At 31.8% G+C, this 21,067-nt stretch overlaps 1 pseudogene; it reads right to left on the reverse strand.

Annotated features, from left to right (window-relative positions):
- Positions 1–940: 940 nt before the first annotated feature.
- Positions 941–20,632, reverse strand: LOC142327646 (putative cytochrome P450 303a1; annotated as a pseudogene).
- Positions 20,633–21,067: the final 435 nt, after the last annotated feature.

Below are 21,067 nucleotides of genomic sequence, written 5' to 3' on the forward strand. Positions count from 1 at the left end.
AAATACACAGTTCGTTTTCAAAACTAAAATGACATTCTGTAATCCCTTACACCTCTTTTTATACTCCTGAGAGCATGATGTGTTTAAACGTACCGTATATGCATGTTTGAACATGACACTTACAGCAAATATTATGCAAGCAGACCACATTACAAGGAGCATGTACACATCAATTTGGAATCTGTAAATTGCTCATGTTTGTACACTTCATACATGCATGTTCATACTCATCGCTATCAATGCAGCTAAATAATTTTAATTAGGTTTCATGCGGTTCGGATTGGTTGTTGTGAAACATTCATTATATATTGTTTTTACTTTTTGGGGTTGTGGAGCTAAAAGGCTGAAAATCACCGCTGTAGTGATTTTATGATGGACTGCAAACTCATACACAGCCTAATTCTTTTAGTTCATGTACTTTGAGAAATTTTGTGGTTTAGCTGGTTTTTTTTTTTGGTTCTTTAATGAGAAATCTTATTTAAATAAATAGTTTGTCATTTTGATAACAATTATTTTATTAAGGACTATTTTTAACAAATTAAAAAGTAATATAATTTATATATAAATAACATTTCTCGGTTAAAGTTTATCTTAAAAGATATTTTTTCTTAAAAGTACAGCAAATAGTTTTATACATTTATGAATAAAACTACAAACTATCATAATAAGTCTTAATACATTTTTCTGATCATTGTTTTTTATTGTAAAATTGATTTGCTTACTATTTAAGATGATGAAAATTCTATGAATATTATATTATAAGAAACTCATCTGTTTATTTATTAAGCAGTCTGTACTATAGTAATCATAATTTGGATCTAATTATAGAATATAATTTTATGGACATTATTTACTACCATTAAGTTAGTGAAATGAGGTAATTTGTCCAGTCATGAATCATCGGCACAGTTTTTACGTTATAATAAAAATATAAATTAAATCAAGATCTTAAAGTTACATATGAATGAAATGAACCCGGTGATGGTGTTACTCCATCAATACCTATCGTTGATGGTGGTTTTTCTCCAGGTGGAACTCTGAATTCAAAATTTTGTAGAAGTGTTGCCGTGAACAGAAAGACATTTGATTTTGCTAATGTTTCACCCGTACATCGGTGTTTACCTGTAAAAAAAAACCAAGTATATTACATGATGTTAGCTATTGCTTAAAAAATAATCCCTATGACAAATTTTTTATATAAATCAAACTTATACAGTAAAAAGCTTACTGTGTTCACGTGAAAGTACAGCTGATAAATAAATGTAAGTTAATCATGGAAAAAATTGTTAGTTGATGTTTTTGAATGAGTGAAGACATAAATGTCAATTCTGATTACAATTTTGTCATGAAAAAACATAACATAAATTTAAAAAAAAGCATAAAAAAATACATGTGTAACAAGAAAATCACATTTTGCATTGTGAAAATGGAAACGTAAAAAAATACATGTGTAACAAGAAAATCACATTTTGCATTGTGAAATATGATTTTCCTAAACACAAATAAATATATATACATATTTAATTTATACCTTTAGATTTTTGCGTCTGGGGATGGTTGAAAAATATTGCATAAAATATACATTCACGTGAAGAATTAATTGTCCACATTGGACAGCCTTGAAGATCTAAAAAGAGCAACAAAAGCAGTACAGAACCGTGGCAAAATCCTGTTGAACATGGTTGGCTAATTTTTGGACATTTATTATAAATTGGTATGTACAGGGTCCGGCACATAAATCTGACGATTTTGTAGTAATTGTTATGTTGGCACCACTGTCAATGAGAAGGCAGGAGTGTTGTACATCGACAGGTCTATTCATGCTATTTCAGTAACCAGTATGTCGTGGTCGGGTGAACAATGAGCGTTTGTGATCGAAGCCTATATTAAAAATAATGACTCGGTTATTGTAACAGCGTTTATTTCGCAGACATTTCAATTTAAATCGACACGCGTCTGTTCCTAGTAGGAATACGATATTGTAGGTGAAGAATTTTAGGAACACATCGTCTGCTTTAAAAATGAAACCGACAGGACGAAAACGGACTGTGAGAACGCCTGAAAACATTAACGCTGTAAGGTTAGCTGTTACGCGGTCTCCACGAGGTTCAGCAGCGAGATGCTGCTGCGCTAGCCATTTCTGATCGACGCTTACGACGAATTCTTCATGTTGACCTGAAATTTCATACATATAGATGATATTAGCGCAGCAACTTAATGCAAATGATTGGGCGTCTCGCAAAGCAGCTTGCGAGGTCATCCTCGAAAATGTCCACCAGAATGCCGTTATTCTTTTAAGTGACGAGGCGCATTTTCATCCGTCAGGATTTGTGAATAAACAAAATTACCGTTATTGGGCTTCGCATAATTCACGGCAAATTCTTAAAAAACCACGTCACAGTCAATATGTTACAGTGTGGTGTGCGGTTTCAAAGTTCGGCATAATCGGCTCGTGTTTTTTTGAGGAGGTAAATCGCAGAGTAACAGTAACATCTCATCGATACGTAAACATGTTGAATGCATTTCTGCGATCGAAACCGAATGACTTTCAAGGACATGAAATTTGGTTTCAACAGAATGGTGCCACCGCCCGTACGGCGACAATCGCAATGGATGTTCTGCGAGAAACCTTTCCTGGACGTTTGATTTCCCGATTTGGCGACATTCCTTGGCCAGAGCGTTCACCTGATCTGGCTGTTTGTGATTTTTCTCTACGGGGGTATCTCAAACATAAAGTCTTCAGTAGTCGACCACAGTCAATCGCAGAACTCAAGAAGGCCATTCAACGAGAAATTGAAGTGTTTCCACAAGTGATGATTGAGCGAGCAATGTCAAATTTTAGAATGAGGTTAAGTGAGTGTGTAAGGAGTAATGGAAAACATTTGGAAGACATAATATTCAAATAAAAAAAATCAATCTTAGTAATTCACTATAAATTGCAAAAATTGATCTTAATTTGTTATTTTAACGTTTTAATAGTACGAAACACAGTTTAATTATTATCCCTCAAAAATCGTCAGGTTTATATGCCGGACCCTGTATAATGCACTTTTGTCTAGTGCACTGTTTCTAAATAAAATTTGAATTTTTGTAAATTTTCTTTGTTTTATTCAACTTATCTTACACCATTTTGTTCAAAGTTAAATTCCCTACAAGTTTTGTTCATAAGTTTTATCTGTTTATTACCCATTTAAGTTATTGTACTTAAACAAAAAAGACAGGGTTTTACCCCAATATATTGGTTTTCACCCCTGATTTAAAAAACTACTGCATATACGGTTCTGGGATGTATTTTATTAAATTTTTCAGTTCAAAAACTGTAAGAAATCAGTCACTAATTCTGCTCCCTAATTAACATCGTAAAAATTTCAGTATGACCTCATTTCACCGAGGTAGTTGAAATCTGAGCGAAATCTTTCACCAGCAATAACTTACAAACAAAGAATTTTAGGATATATGAACTTTATCCATTATTTTCACAAGTAGAATAGGTTATGAAAGTCCTGGGAGAACTTTGTGATTCACCTTTTTACGTAATTCCAGAAAGACCTTCTGGAAACGCACTTAAGTTTTTACTTACATCCCTCAACGGAGCCAAAATTAAACTGATTTTAAATTATGAAATAAGTAAATTTAATAGTATTTATTTAATTATCACTTTGCTATTTATTAAAAATTAAACATTTCTTACCAAATCCAAACGGAAGAAATCTGTCTGGAACATTAAGTTTTCCATCCTTAATGAATCTCTCTGGACGAAATTCTGATGGATCACCCCAAAACTCTTGATCAAACAGAATTGATGAAATATTTGCAACAACCATTGTATCCTAACAAGAATTTAAAAAAACAATTACTTTTTTTGAATGCGACTTGTAACCTCAATAAGTCATGTCTGTAGTTCTACTTTTGTTTTATTGTAATTTATTACATACATATATCCTATTGCTAAATTCTTATGTTAAAAAAGTCAGATAATTATCTTTTTAAGAACTTTTGAAACTTAACTGCATTTATATGACTTTGTTAATTATTATTTAATATGAATAATATTTTCAGACAAAAGTAGGAATAAGTTTTACCCCTAATCCTGAAAACACTCATATGTTAGCCTACATTATACGGTCGCTGATTTGCTATGGTCTATACTGATACTTGTCTGTAAAATCTACCAGTATACGTATAAATATTTCAAACTCCAGATGTATTTTTTATCATCTGAATGATCTCAACTTTAAAAAAAGGATGAGATAGGAATGAGAATGAAGACAGGAATTGATGATATTAAAATTCAACTGACAAATTTTTTTGATCTAGAAATTCAAATCGGCAGTTTTTATTTACATTTCATTTGTAAAAAATAAAGAAAAAAAGAGAAATTAATTACTTTTTCCTAATTGTTTGCTGCCAAGAAAATGTGAATCGGCCCCTTTGTAACCTCAGTGTTTAATTTTCATCGGTGACATTAACATAATTTGCATTCAAAAATGAATGAATATACTCATATTAAAGTAAGGTAAAGACTTGCTTATCTTGGTGTGATTACTTAATTTCTTACAAACAACAGTAGATCAGTTTAAGTAACTATGTATAATAGATATTCTAAATATTATTTAAATAAATAATTATAAAAAGTAAAAGTTTGTTTTTTATCATCGGTTGTTTAATTGTAATTTTTTTTTTTTAATAATGCAATTTTATTTTACTATTTTTGATCATTTGGATATATGTTAATCGATATTTGGTGGCAGAGTTTTATTACGAGGATATTCAAAAATTTCTTTATAGATATGACAAGTGCCTTAATTTGGATAGCAATTATTTAGAAAAGTAGTTATAGGATGTAATAGATTATGTTTTTATCAACCGTAATAGATTATAATAGATTTAAATAATAAATGAATAATTCAGTCATTAAGAAATGCATTAAGTGATGCATAATAAACTACAGATCAGTAAAAATAAATACCGATCTCTTTTTATTTGATCAGCTAAGAATTAGATTCTTACCGATTGAAAACAATATCTAATTCAAGATTTGTAACTAAACCGATCAGAAATTTCAATTACGATTAAATTACTTTTCTCTATTAAAGCATAAAGAATATTAAAAGTAATTTCAACATTATTTTGAAGAAAAGGTGAAATCAAGGAATTACTTTCAACAGATAAAACATAATTTAACGTTATTTACGTATGAATATTCCAGAAGTCTCCAGATATTCCATGCGGCTTTCTGGATCGACTATATATTGGACCTAAATATATACTAGCTCCCCATCACAGCTTTTCCCGTGCTATTTGGTTACTTGCATTTTCCGTAGCAGTCACTCGCTTTGTTTTATGTTTTTTAATCAAGTAACTGGAGGCAGATGGAGCCAGTCACACACACAGTAATGGTGGCAGTGGTAGTGTCAGTTGAGCCACAGTGCCGTTTACCTTTCCACTCCTTAAAAAAAATTGGAGTTAAAAAAAACCCCAAAATAGTTTTTAAATATTTATCTGAAGAGTATCTGCTTGCCAAAATCTACTAAATATTTAATTTACTATAATAGGGATTGGGAAAATTTACAAGCATTGTACAATTTTTTTTTTATCTTTCTTCATCCCCTTTCAAGGTCAATTATCAAAAATCTAGAAATTGATTTATTGATATGAAGATTACGCTCACTAAAAATCAGGTTGATTTCTTCATTTGTTACCAAGAAATTAAAAAAATAACAGGGCTTCAAAAAAAAAAATGCAAAAATCCATTTAATCCTTGAAACTTGGGAATTTTAAAAAATTTAGAAGTTGCTTTTTAGATATTCATAATCATTCAGTTCAAACCCCGCTCGCACATTGATAGACACTCGGTTCACAATTCATCACTATTACATATGTATATTTTTTTTCAAAGATGAAATATATTTAAAAATCTTCTCAGTTATACCAAGAAACACGGGTAAAAATTTGGTTGTGATTGATCAGGTAGTTTTTTTGTTTATCCCGAACAAACAAAATCCTCTTTTTCTTTATATAATATATGAAATTTCTTTAGATATATATATGTTAAACTTAACAAATTTGCTTAAGTAAAGTTTTCTTTAAATCTAATACCTCCTTCATTAAAACCTAAAATTAAAAGAAAATTTTCAAAAAACTTTACTGCATTTTATTTTTTGCCTTCAGATATGCAAAACAAGCTTATTTTGTAATGATGTACTTGTTTTCTAAGTATTAAAAGATGAAATAGCAATTTTGTTATCCTTAAACCGTATAAAAATCTTTCCTTTTTTTAGATTATATTAAAAAATAGTCTTATTTCTAATTTATTATTATTGGAGTGATTCAGTAGTAATAACATGTGAAAAATAGGTAAATAAAAATCATATATATTTTTGCATCTGATCATTGGCTGATGGTAATAAAATTTGATGTTTTCATAAACGTATTTGTTAGCGCAAACTTTTCCAAACTGCAGCATAACTAGCATTACAGTTATAATTCATATTTTACATTTTTGAAAACAAAATTTCATTATTCAGTTTGTGATCAGAAATAAAGTTTTAATTCTTTGTATATATATATATTACTGTTAAAACATTAATCAAAGTAAAATAATACAAAATCATGAATATTTTTTAATTTTAGTTTGAAAGTGCCTAAGGACTGACAGACATCTCTTTAATGATAAGTTTTGAAAATTTAACCTATTTATTTTCATAAAGAAGTTTTTAAATTTACTATAGTACACTAATATTTAAGATAAAAGTTACAAAAATGTTACCTGAGTTTGAGCAAGCTTTCGCTTTATGCAAAGATTTTTTTTAGAAACGTTAAAATGATCAAAGATGAAAACTAGCTCAGCTTTAGGTAAAGTTTTATAACTTTTTCCGTAAATAGCCATTAACTGTGTTTTAATTTTAATTTAGTAAAAATAAATTTAAAACATAATATTTGTATTAATTACTTTTGGTATATTATAACCCATTAGAGTTGTATCTCTAAGTGCCCTATGTGGAATTGCCATTGCTCTTCCCATGAACATCCGCAGTGACTTCGGTACAATGGCTTCTAAATACGGCATACTGTAATCAAAACATGTACATTTAATATTTTTGTAGCTTGATATATAAGTATATAGTGCAAGAAATTAAGTTGGCAAAAACAATTTTTTTGTTATTGTATTTGTCCAAATTCCCCTCTGTACTAATATCTCAAAGACAAAAGTATAAAAACCGTTTACCACCAAGAGTACAGAATTCGATAATGCGTCTTACCTTATGCTTATTTTTTTTTTTTAATAGTGCTTTCAGGGTTTACCCTCATCATCAGTTAAAATTTTTCTTCCAAATCACATATTAAATTCAAGCCATTAAAATTATAATATATAAAAATATATAGTCGTAAATATTAAACAATATAAAATTAAAAAATTTAAATTTTTTTATTCTGTGGCTAGCCACACATACTGTACTGTATTGAAGTTATTTGAATTATATAAATGCGCTTCTATCTAAGGCGGTTTTGATCAAATTCTCTTTGTACATTAATCAAATTAAACTTTCGTCTATACTTGTATATATAATATTTTTCCAAAATATTTATTTTTCTATTATTATTATCACACCTTTTACAATTTCGACTATAACTAAATTTGTATCTGAATCGGTGATTGAACGTTTATTGATTATTAAATGGTTTACAAGATTGGAGAACCTTAACTTGATTTTACAATATCTATAATGTTCTGCAAACCTTACCTTAAATGATCTACTAGTTCTTCCGATATAAATTTTGTTACAATCATTGCATGTTATTTTATAGATACCACACAAATATTAGGATTATTATCATCATTATGCGTTTTTAAATGTTTCTTTTATATGGTTGTGTGTTCTGTAAGCTATTTTATATTTTTTATCGTCCATTTTTCGCCGGTACTCGTGGACCACAATTTCAGTTCCAGTAATAAATACAATGATGGTTGGTGGTCCATCTGAAAAAACTACCAAATGTAGTCTTGTGAAGAGTCCTCGGTCAGCTTTGTCTGACGAGGATAAAAGTCCTACTGAAGAGAACCGCAAATCATTAGACTTGAATTCTAAAAATATTAGATTCGTTGTTCTCCAAAATAGTCAGGAAGGTGGCTCCCTCCAAAAGGTTTCACCTTTCTTAATAAACAAAACTATAACAGGTACAAGTGGTTCCCCGAAGAATATCATGAAATTACGTGACGGATCGATTTTGATCGAAACATTCAACGATGAACAGAGTCGATCTGTCTTACGTCTCCGTAATATGGGTGGTGTAAATATCAGTGCAGAATGCCACAAAACGTTAAATACGAGCCGGGGAGTAATTTTTTGTCGAGACCTTTTAGATATAGATATCACTGAAGTAGCTGATGAGCTTCGCCCCCAAGATGTTGAAGTGAAGCGTATAATGAAACGGCAGAGCGGAACAGAAGAACCGACACCGTCTCTTATACTGACATTCAACCTCCCTGTTCCACCACAGAAGATTAAAGCGGGTTACCTCTCGGTTCGGGTACGACCATTCATACCCGACCCACGGCGATGTTTCAGATGCCAAGGATATGGTCGCATTACAACATTTTGCTCGAAAACGGAGATCTGTGCTCGATCTGTTAAAGAAGGTCACAATGACACTAACTGCGAAGAAGGTAAAAAATGTGCGAACTGCAGTGGTTCACATACAGCCCGCTCCCGAGATTGCCAAACCTTTAAAGAAGTAAAGGCAATTCTCAAAATCTGTACTTAGCAGAAGCTATCTTTCCCGGCTGCACGCAGAGAATATAAAAAGATAAATGATTCACGGAACCTGGTTAAACCAGATGTATCTTTTGTCACCGCTACATCGAAACAAACTCCTGCAAATATTAGTAATCAGCAGTGCGGATCCTGCACAGTGAACTTAGAAAACTTGTTCAGATGCTTTCTGATCAAGTAGCTTTACTTACAGCCACTATTTCAGAGCTGACAAAGATGAATAAAAAGTCTCTCGTTGCAGTTAGTGAATCCAACAGTGCGATCCATACGAAAGTCCCTGTTTCCAAAGTCTTACCGGTACGGGTAGGGACTATCACGGCTGGCAGTAAGCCACCATCTAATAAGCTCCCCGTAAAGGGAACCCACACAACCATCCCCTCTGGGATGTCAACTGCGGCATCCCATTCAAATAAATCTCCACCATCACCTCACATACTGAAGGATATAGTTAAGGAACCACCCGACCCCAGGGTATCGGAGTTCTTTAAAATAAAAAATACAAAAAATAAAAACCGAATCACGTACAACTAATTTTTATATAGTTTCCTAAATTTATTTATTTTATTTTTTTATTATTTATTTATTTTTTTTTTACCCTTATGAACATTATTCAGTGGAATGTTAGAGGTCTTCCGTTCCGCGAAGATCTTCTACAACATGACCCAATAACACTCAGAGGATACTTCTGTGAGAGATACGACTGTCTAATTGACAGTAGAGAGAGTGGTAGAGTAGCTATTTTCATGAATAATGGGGTGTCGGCTACAAGGATTCAACTAACCACTCTCATTCCTCTAAAGGTCTCTATCCTCTTCAAATTGCATATCTGGAATCTGTATCTCTCACCAAACACTGAGTTCAATGCTCTAGACATCTCAAATCTCCTCACGCAAATACCATCTACATCGTTAATAGTAGGAGACTTCAATGCCCACTACATTTCCTGGGGCTCAACCTTCTGCTCCACTCGAGGAAATATGATAAACCGAGTGAGACAAGACTTGGACCTTTGCCTACTGAATAATGGATCACACACATTCATGTCTTTATCATCTGGTACTGTATCTAACACCGATCTCTCCATATGCTCACCGTTTACTCCCTCATCTTAATCGGTCTGTTTGTGATGATTTTCACGGCAGTGATTACAGACCAATTATTAATGGTTTCGGTGTAGACCGCGAGGTTAAAAGAAGGCCACGGAGATGGATTGTTGAAAAGACGGATTGGAATGGATAACATAAAGCCTTCCAATCACAGTATGACGATGGTGCGAACATCCTTGACTAATGTTCCTCTTTTACGTCCATGATACTTGAGAATGCCAACAGATATATAACCCCACAAACATCGGGTAATCCTAGACGTCCTTTCGTTTCATGGTGGAATGATGATTGCAAATATGCTATTCGGAATCGACGGCAGGCACTACGCAAATTTAATCCTAGCCCTACAGCTGAACATCTAAATTTATATCGCAGAGCTAGAGCGGTATGCCGTCGAGTAATCTTGAACGCTAAGAGTTCATGGACGAAATATGTGAGCACTATCTCACGCACTACTCCCACGTCTACTGTGTGGAGATAAATCCGTGCAATTTTCGGATCACCGAAATAATCTATTTTCGGTCTTATTGATGAAGGAGAAGTCCTTTCATCATCTTCGGCTGTGGCAAATACTTTAGCAAAATCTTTCCGCTCGGTGTCTCTCACTATCATATAATAACTATTTTCAAAGATACAAGATACAGATAGAAGTATTATCGTTAAACGTTGGTGAATTAAACACTCCATTAGTGTTTAAGGAATTGTTACACGCACTTAAAAACTCACGTGACACTTCCCCTGGACCGGACAACATTCGCCTTGCCATGCTTTCACACCTTCCTAATTCCGCACTACAACATCTTTTGAATATTTACAACGGTTTATTCTCAGAACAAGCCTTCCCACCCGGCTGGTCAGAAGCATTTATTATATCGGTACTAAAACCTGGTAAAGACAAAACCAACCCCTCAGGCTACCGCCCTATCTCTTTAAAAAGCGTTTTGTGTAAAATAATGGAGAGAATGGTAAACTGCAGGCTTACATGGTACTTGGAGAGACATGGCTTTCTATCTCCAGAACAGTGTGGTTTCCGACAAGGACGATCTTCCATTCACCATTTAGTGTCAATGGAAACGGCCATTCAAAACGCTTTCCTAAACCGCCAGCACTTCGTCACAATCTTCTCTGATATAAAAAAGGCGTAAGACACGGCCTGGCGACGTGGTATTCTTAACACCCTCAAAGAATGGGGAATCAAGGACAATATGCTTGCCTTTATCCGAGAATTCTTAAATCACCGAACGTTTCGTGTTCGTGTAGACGATTCGCTCTCCGGTAGTGTCATCTTGGAGAATGGAGTGCCTCAAGGTAGTATAAGTGCCACCTTATTTTCTGTAGCCATAAGCAGTATTACCAATTGTGTACAGGCTCCTGTCTCATATTCTCTATTTGTTGACGATTTTGCTATTTACATTGAGAGCCGTTCAACACCCACGGCAGAGAGACTACTACAGAACACTATATCTCACCTTGAAGCTTGGTCCAGCATTACTGGTTTCACATTTTCATCCGATAAAACAAAATGTGTAGTCTTTTCTCGGTTACGAAACCCTTCTATTCCGCAAGTTTTTCTGAACGGAGAGATTACGGTTGTGTCGTCTACTCTTCAGCTCGTCAAACCGTGCTTAAAATGCTGGATGATGTACATCATGCTTTCCTTCGGCTTGCCACAGGCGCGTTTAGGCCAAGTCCTGTCGCAAGCTTACTTGTAGACTGTGGTGAACCATCACTTTGGGATAGACGAGACCGGCTTTTATTATATTATTTTGCTCGTCTCAAAGAACAGCCAAATCACCCGGCTTTTGACAGTCTTTAGAAATCCTAATTTAGGAAAGTATGAGGACCATCCACGTTGCACTGCACCTGTAGGTGTCCGTACCCGACGTCTGCTGCAGCATATAAATGTTGACACACCGTCATTCTTTCTAACGTATCCTTGCGCATATCCTCCGTGGGGAATAAACCTTATAAATTTTACTTTTGACCTTACCACATACAATATACAATCAACACTACCTATTGTTTTCCAGCAAATTTTTCAGTGTGTTCTCTCCAAGATGAACCCAGACGCGGTGGTATACACTGATGGATCGAAACAAAGCGATACCGTTGGTTGTGCGTTTGTTGTCAATGAAATAACTTATATGTTTGGTCTACCCGCTATTACGAGTGTGTTTACCGCTGAACTATACGCTATAAATAAGGCTCTAAATATCATTAACCCTAAATATAGAAAAATCCTGATTTGCAGTGACTCGTGTAGCGCTCTCCAAGCCTTAAAAAACTTTTATTCCAAACATCCTATCGTCATTGAAATTTACATCGCAATCGCCGAGTTGAATAATCGCAACACAGAAGTAAGTTTTTGCCGGGTCCCTAGCCATATAGGGATTCCAGGTAATGAACATGCAGATTCCGCTGCCAAAGACGCATGCAATCAACCTCCTTTCACCATCCGAGTTGCTAATTCTGATTTTACTAATTATATAAAACAATCTCTAAGATCAAAGTGGCAAGGTGACTGGACGGCTACCGTAGATAATAAACTCCGGCAGATTAAGGATTCTGTGTTGCCATAGGACTCCTCATGTAGAAAATCTCGGCGTGAGGAAGTAGTCCTCTGTCGATTGCGGATAGGACACACGAGTGCCTGATGACAAGAGGACACGCACCCCTACGCGCACGATGCAACTGCCGCATGACTGTGCGCCATATACTCGTGGATTGCATATGTTATACGACGTTGCATCGTAAATTTAAACTTCCCAGAAACATCCGTGGTGTCTTGTGCAACGATAATAAAATTTTGAATCAGATGTTTCTGTTTTTGCGTAGTGCTGGGTTAATACAAAAAATCTAATATAAAAATTTAATTTTTGTGGTTCTGTGTTCTGATTTTGTTATCCGAGTAGGGAGCCTTTTACACTCCCTATCTGAATTTGTCAAATTTTATATAGTTTTTTTTTAATATTTTAAAAACTTCGTCTGTGATATTAGTTGTAAGTCTGTAAATATAATAGTTTTAAGTTTTATTTCACTTAGTTAATTTTTGCTTTTAACTTAGTTTTAATTTTTTATTATTAATTTGTATTTGTATTAGTTTTATTTAATTTTACTATTTTAGTTTTTAACCTAGTTTTAAGTTTTACGTCAGTGTTTTTCAGCTTTTTTCTTTTAGTCTTTTTGTTATCCGAGAATGGGCATTTTGCACCCATCTCGGACCTTGTTAAATTATATTTACTTTTGTTTTTATTTTCGTTTTTACCGGTGATATTAGTTTTAAGTTTTACTATCTATCCGTTAGATTAGTTTTTAATTTCTTTTATTTTTTTTTCAACAAAAAAAATCCAGGCGATGATAACGCATAGACGTTTTCATCACCCGGATTACTTTTGGAAAAAGTGATCCAATTTGATGATATATCTGTACTTGGTGAAAATCCGGGCATTCTTATCACTTTATCTACTCCAAAGGATGTCATTTGGAAGCAAGAGTTATACTTTCTGATTTTACTTAAAAATTGCTTCATCTCATCTGTAACACGTAAATTAATAGTTTTCAAAGTCTCCTCTGGTTCAGCAAGTAAAGGAAGCGAAACTTTACCACTGGAACAGCACATTCCAGCAGTTTCATCTTTCCATTTCAAAACAACGCAATGCTGACATTTTCTATTCGTTGAGCCAATACCGATTAAAGAATTCTTATGGTATTCAAGTGAAGGATCATATTGAAATACAGAATTATTAAATACAGACCGATTGTTACGCATGAAATTTCGACGGCGCACGATTTGCATTTCTGCATGAACGATTCTTCTCGCCTGCGATTGTTCTGGAGTTTCTCTCGCTCTTATAGCTGCCTGTTGCTCTTATAGCTGCGTCTTTCTAAACGAATTTTTGTTTGAATTGGAGTTTCAGCTGCTCTTAAGGTAGCTTGGCGTTCAGCTTGCTCGTCTAACCTTTCTTGTCTCTGAGAAGTTGTTTCACCAGCCCCCAAAGTACATTGTCGCCTCGCTTGTTGTTGTCGTCTTAGTTCTGCGTGAGCGTAAGATTCTTGAGTTCGAGCAACTTTGCCGCCCGGGCCCGTGATGAATCCCTGGACAGGTTAGATTTGCGCTTCCGAGGCATTTTAGGAAAAAAAAAAACAGATTAAAAACTGAAAATAGCGTTAGAAGTAAAACAATAAACAGGCACCTAACCTCAAAAACTGCAAAAGTTTTAGTATTGCTTAGAAGTGACAGAATAATAACAACAAATATAAAAGGATTCGAAACAGCAGAAGCACTATACTCAATTGAATAATGACTTGACCGTCGGTATTACAGTGTTGGATCGGCACTTTATTTCATTTACTTACTGGAACGCCAGATGGCGTTGAAGTTGGTTAAATTTTTTGTCGGACGATCATATCTACCGATATAAATTTTTTTACCCTCCCGAAAAAATATTGTTTTTTTCTTTTTTTTACTAAAAAGTGTCCTATGCCCTTCGCTTTGACCTTTGAGAATATGTGTGCGAAGTTTCATAATGATCGGTCGAGTAGTTTCTGCGTGATAGCGTAACAAACAAACAAACTCGCATTCACATTTATAATATTAGTAAGGATAGCCTTTATAATGCAAAAACAAACAATTTTAGTTGGAGGTATAAAATTACTTTTTACTTATTGATTTTAAGTCCCTTTCCAATGTACTGAAATTTTTGTTTTTGAATGTAAAACTAATGTCTCATAATTTGGGATGTATCTAAAGCTAGGCTCTTCAGGACACCTCAGGGTAAATATATATATATATACTGTATAATATGATTAATAGTGCAAATAGGAGGCCAGTTCTCATCTCTGAGATTAGGGAGGCACATTGCTTTACAATTCAAGCCTGTGTGTAGATATATTTCTGACCTCTTTTATTTATTTTCTTCTTTTGGTTGATTACACGTAATTGATCTAACTCTAGCTAATAGTGTATATAAAAAGTAATTTAAATTCTTTAAAAAGTGATACATTTCAATGTTTACTACGTATTATAGCTGAAAATCCACATTCCTTGTCATGTTAAAAATCCTCAGAAACTTTAAGAACGCGTAGAAATTTACATAAGCAGTTTACAGATGATCAAATTGCTGTTGATCAGCAGTGACATAACCAAATTCAGATGAAATTGTTGGTGTACCTGTTAAAATAAACGATTATCCACTAAGAATCAAATTTTGTAGTTCATTGAAAAATGAGAAATTTTTTTAAAAAATTTCTGTCAGTACTAATTCCCTACTTTTATCCAGTACTGTTTTATCTTTTTTGTTAACGGTTAGACTCGAGATGTATAGATTATAATACATTGAGCTCTACAAGGAAAAGAAGAGCAATAGAATGACTATACTTAGCTTTTCAAGAACCCTTCTCATAAATTTCATTAACCATAGAAGTTATTGCTGCAGTATGTTGTCTTGTTATTTACAGCTCTAATTAATATGATACTTTTTTTCTAATAAGCTACTAAGTTTGTAGTTTAATCATCAGAATTTTTATATTTTAAAAACTGATGATGTATTCTAATGATTTTTTTTAAAAATTTAAATAAGATTATTTGTAAAACGTTGGAAAGAAATGTTTTATAAAAAAATTATAAATATAATTGAATTACTTTGGTCTGTCACTTAGTAATGGAAGTCTGTCTCTTCCAACCACTCGATCGATTTCTTCATGTGCTTTTTCTTGAATATGTGGATTTAACATTAAGTGTAAAAATCCAAAACCTAATGTCTTGTTAGTTGTTTCTGATCCTGCCATAAAAAGATCCATGCAGATAGCAAGCAGTTGTGGTTCTAGAACAAAGAATGAAAAAAATTTGCTTAATTATCTAGGGTTATTACAAGAATTTTAATATTGTTTATTTACAATAAATGTTGTTTATGAATAAGTTATAATAACGACATAGCACTAGAAATATTGTTTCAGTGACAATTCACCTTACTACTTATTTTTGTTCTTACTCATGAACGTTTTTGTAATAATGATTACTATTGTCAGATAAGTTATATTTTTAAAAAAGATTTAAAATTTAAAGTTTTTTTTTTCTTTTTGTAATATAAAGAAGATCATCTGCATCTTTCAGCCATTTTGATAATACTCAATTTTTGAGTATTTATTCTTTTTTTCTATTAATATTACCTGATTCCTAGAAATAATACCTTGCAAAAAATTATAAAACTATTCAAATAAACTAATTGATGTATGGAATAATTAAATAGAGAATATGATATTTTATTGTTCCTCCCCTAGTATATATTAAACGAAAATTTTTATTATACAGTTAAGTAACAAGTTATTTTATACCTGTGAAACTTGGTTTTCTTTCTGGTGAATTAAGAATTTGAAGATACACATCCGTTAGATCTTTTGGCTCATTTTTATTAAATTACTTTTTATGATTTTGTAATTCATTCTGTAAATGAAAATAAATAAATAAGTGTTTTAATAAATTTTTTTGATATATATAAATTTTTTTGTAATAATATTTAATAATGTATAATTTAAACAACTAACATTTATTTGTTTTAAAACTATGCATCTAATTGGACTGATATTGAAATGCTTAGTGTTATTTACTGGCTGTTCACAGATATTATTGCTAAAAAATACTAGTATGAATGTTATACACTCACCATAATATTTACTACATATTTTTTAATGATTTCAATCGCTCTAGAGACCTCAATAAACTAATACTGTGTTTTACATTAACTGCAGTTATCATTGAAATTATAATGCTACGTGCTGAGTATGTTAAAAGTGATCCCTTTTTTCATGTTGAATAATGTGAAAAACTGTAGTTTATTTAAACAAGGATGCTGTATTTCTATTTATAGCACGCAGAGATTCTTATAAAAAGCATACAGTTGCTTTTATTGTACTGTTATTCATCCCATTAGATAATGAATTAATCATTTTTTACCACACAAAATATAAAAATTACTGGAACAAAAAAAATTGTTTGTTTTATTAGAATTTTGGGGTTTGAAATTTAAAGGTTTATAATGACACTGAATCAAACTGTCTGTTTACTGTGAAGGTCGCTTAGTCATAATATTCATTATTATTTTGCTTAATGTCAAACTTTATGCAGCCAGTGGATTGCAGTTTATATAATTCAGTGGACTGTACTGTATATGTTAGAAAGTGCTCCATAACTGATAGATGGTTTTTTCTGAATCTTTTCAGAATTTAAAAAAAATTTTCTGAATCTTTTTAATGCATATTGGTGTGGCTGTGATTTGTTTATATTCATTATTTATTTTAAAATTTTTACCTATTTTTTTAAAAAGAGTGAATCAATCAGCGAATGTGTTGTTACAAATATTTGTGTAAAGTCTGTATTATACGATAATAAATTCTTTTTGATCTTCAGGTAAAATGTATTCTACGTAATCTTCAAGCAGAGTGGGTATCCTAAATAGTTAATTATTTATCGGGTGTTGATACTTTTTTTTAGTTTATCACATTAAAAACAGTTAAAATTGAAACAAAATGTAATTTTTTTAATAGTGTCTTGCAGACTTTATGACAAAAACCTTTTGATTAATGTTTGTAGAGGTGAGCAGTTCTACTGTTTCTGCTAAACGAAAACAAATTGTTCCTTGAAAAAAAAAAAAACTGTTCACACAAACTTTTGGGAAAAAAACAGCTTGAATTATTAATCTGTTAATGTTCATGACTCTTTCTTCCATTACATTGTTAAACTGCATGTTTTTTGCGTTTAAAAACAACAGTTTCATTTTAATAATTTTCTTAAGGCATTGGTTGTCTCTGGGAAATACCATTTATTATTTTATCACAAGATTAACAGTTTTAAGACCTTTTTATTTTGCACTTTAATATTACGTTATTTTCATATACAAAATTTGTATGGTTTTTGAAACTGTTCAATCTTAGACTTACAGGGTATTTAATATTGATAAAATGGCAATTTGCTGAGCAAATAACCTGTTCTCAGCAAACAGCAAACAGTTTATTCAATTTTATTTTCGTTAACTTAATGTTCATTAGCGTGAGATAATAGCTCTGCTTGTTGAGATAACATGTTTGCTATGCATTATTACTATCGGGTAGGAAAAAATAGTTTGTACCAAAATGAAACAACAGTTTAGTCAAACCGTTAGATATTTTCCAATACATCACAAAATGTTTGTATAAAATATAGTATTGTGGTAATTCAATATGTAAATTCAGTTATTTGGTCAACGATCCACTGATATGATCGATTAAATTTTTCAATCGATTATAATACAAAGCTAGACAACGCAAAAAAAAGTCTCGAACCAGGACTAATACAAATATGATAGATGCTAGTTTCCTTCCTCCCTCAGAAGTATGTATTTACATTTAATGTATACTTCATTCATTATTTATATATCAGACAGATAAAAATGAACATATTGCACCGTGCTCTGATAACAATTTAAACATTATTCGTGGCTAGAGGTAAATATAATTTCAACTATTAATTAATTACATAACATATTTATAAAAAAAATATTTACTTACGTTTAAGACCACCCATATGCTCTGATGAATGCTGACAAATTTTTTATAACCTGAGATTTCCGGTGCGATAGTCATAAGTACTGGAAATTGGCTAAAAAGGGCACCGACCATGGTAATACTTTTAAATAAGTCATCTAAAAGACATTGTAAGTTTTTCATTTTTTTATCTTCCGGATCGTATCGAAGACCGGCAAGCATTTTCCATAACGTATTGATTACAAATATTCCAAACGCTTCATCCATTTCCATAACTATTTTACCATTTCCTTTTTCAACTTTTTTTTTAAATAATGTGACCATCTCTATCACTTCTTCTTCAACAATACCGGACACGGTTCTACGTCCATAACCAAATTCTCTTAAATGTCTAAGAACAAATCGTCTTTGTTCGACCCGTAAATCTTCATCGGTTAATAAAAGTCCTGTAAAAATTTTATTTATTATTGTACGTACAAATTGCAGAATAAAATTATAAAAAATCGAACAAATGAAATATTATATTCTCTGAAGAAGCTACAATTATTAAACGCCTAAACTGCACTTCTCCTTAACTGAACTAAAGAATCCAAGGAATCTCAAGAATTAATTTTTTTGTAAGGTATTGATCGTTAAAATGCTAAAAGTGCTCTTTTCCAGCCGGGTGGAAATGCACCCGATTTTGTTTAACTTTGATGCTGTTAGGGAACTAGGTTTTTAAATATTGTTTTGACCGTTGGCATTTATTATTCAAATCGGTCTTGAAAAATTTTCTGAAACTGAAAAATTAAAATTTTGAATAAATTATTTTTATTTAATAAGGTAAAGATAAAAATTTTATCTTGTATGAAAGTTTTATTTTCTTAGGCATTACAACTCTGTTAAGTATTCTAGTATTGTAGAACCTCCAAGTTATAAGATCTGCAGTTTATTACTTTTTCTTCTTAACAAAGAAATGCTTACTCAAAATCTTATCTACTGCTTATACTTTTTTGTTCTGTATGACTTGCATAAAACTGTAATAAAAAATATATAATTTAATATTAAAATAAAATTGTATCGCTCTTTCTTTCTGTTTAATGTAGTTTTATGTACACAAATTCTGAGTTCTGGTTAGTAACAAAGCAGACTTTTAATTAAGATTGTATTAAACAATTTTGTACTTTGTAATATTGGATGCCTAATTTGAAAAAAAACCGTTATTTCTTTTTTTGATATTTTTGCAAACAAAATAAAACTTTTTCCAGATTTTTTTTTACGATTTGAATTTAAAAAGCGGTAGGTAAGTTTTCAAAAAAATAAACATGAAATTTAATATTTATTATTTTTTAAACTAAACCGACTAGACAAAATGATAAAGTTTTCACCGCATAACTTTTATTTCTTATTTACATTCAGATCGTTATTCTTCTTCGAATGGAATGATTTCAATTTTTTTTTTCAGAACAAGCCCTTCGGTCACCCTGTTAATAACAGTAAAATGTTCTAGCGTTATAGAAGTTACATTTCAGTTCTTAATAACTAATTTACTGTAAATAAATGATGAACAACCTCTTCGACTTCCCCATGTTCTTACTTCCCAGGAAGGACCTTGAGGACGGCCATCGATATCTTCATCGGTTAACATTTCTTTTACCGCTTGATAGCCGCACGCGATAACTTGTCGATCTCTACCTAGACGCATTCCAACAAGAGGCCCGTATTTTTTTGCTAACGTTGTTGTCGCATGACTAAGGAAACCTCCATTATTTTTAAGATGTTTACGCATTTTATTTAAAGTTAAAGCGCTTCCGATGGACCTTAAACACAGATAAACAAAATAATTCAGTTAAAAAATATATATAATAAATTTAGGAAATTACATACGCGTATAAATAAGTCTTTTATTTGGTTTCATTTTTAGATTTTTATAAATGTTATATAAGTTATACTAATGAGCACAATTACGCAAAAATTTTATGTAAAACAAAAAAAAAATAAAAACCAATATTTAAACTATTTGTTAAATTATTTCTTCGTTTAATTGTCATTTGTTTAATTTTCATATTTGAAGCCGAGACAATTACTGAGCAAAAATTAAACTAAATTATTTTAGGATAATTTCAAAATTAAATTTACTAAGAAAAAAAATTTAATTTTTCTAAACAAACCTGGTGGAAAATTTGGCGGTTTCTTTGTATCCAAATAAACAAGTATTCCAAGAATTATCAAAAACAAAACCACTGCTAACCACATCCTGTAACAAATTAATTAATAATGCTGAATCTGGATTTTTATAACATTTTTTGTTGTATAAAATTGGTTAAATATACGAGTATATATATATATATATGAATGAACCTAATGTAGAACTTATATTATATAATCAGGCCAGTTTATTTTATATTCTGGTGTAATTCTGTTTTTTAGCTGAGTGTCCTCTAGTAATCCACTATGTAATTTTTCCTAAAATCCGTATTGCCCCATTTTTCTGAATTTCTTTATGGCACAGAATGATACAGTTTTATAAAAAAATTCTGAATGTATAATGTGTATTTCACATATTTGTAAAACAGACTACACGGTAATATACTTACATACGTAAAGCACCGTTGTAGAACCTTTTTATAGAATTTTATAACTTTTTTAAGTCCAACAGTTGTGGGTTGTTTTTGATGCAAAACTTACTCG

The sequence above is a fragment of the Lycorma delicatula genome, chromosome 7, assembly GCF_047948215.1.
Source record: "Lycorma delicatula isolate Av1 chromosome 7, ASM4794821v1, whole genome shotgun sequence".
In the NCBI taxonomy this organism is placed as follows: domain Eukaryota; kingdom Metazoa; phylum Arthropoda; class Insecta; order Hemiptera; family Fulgoridae; genus Lycorma; species Lycorma delicatula.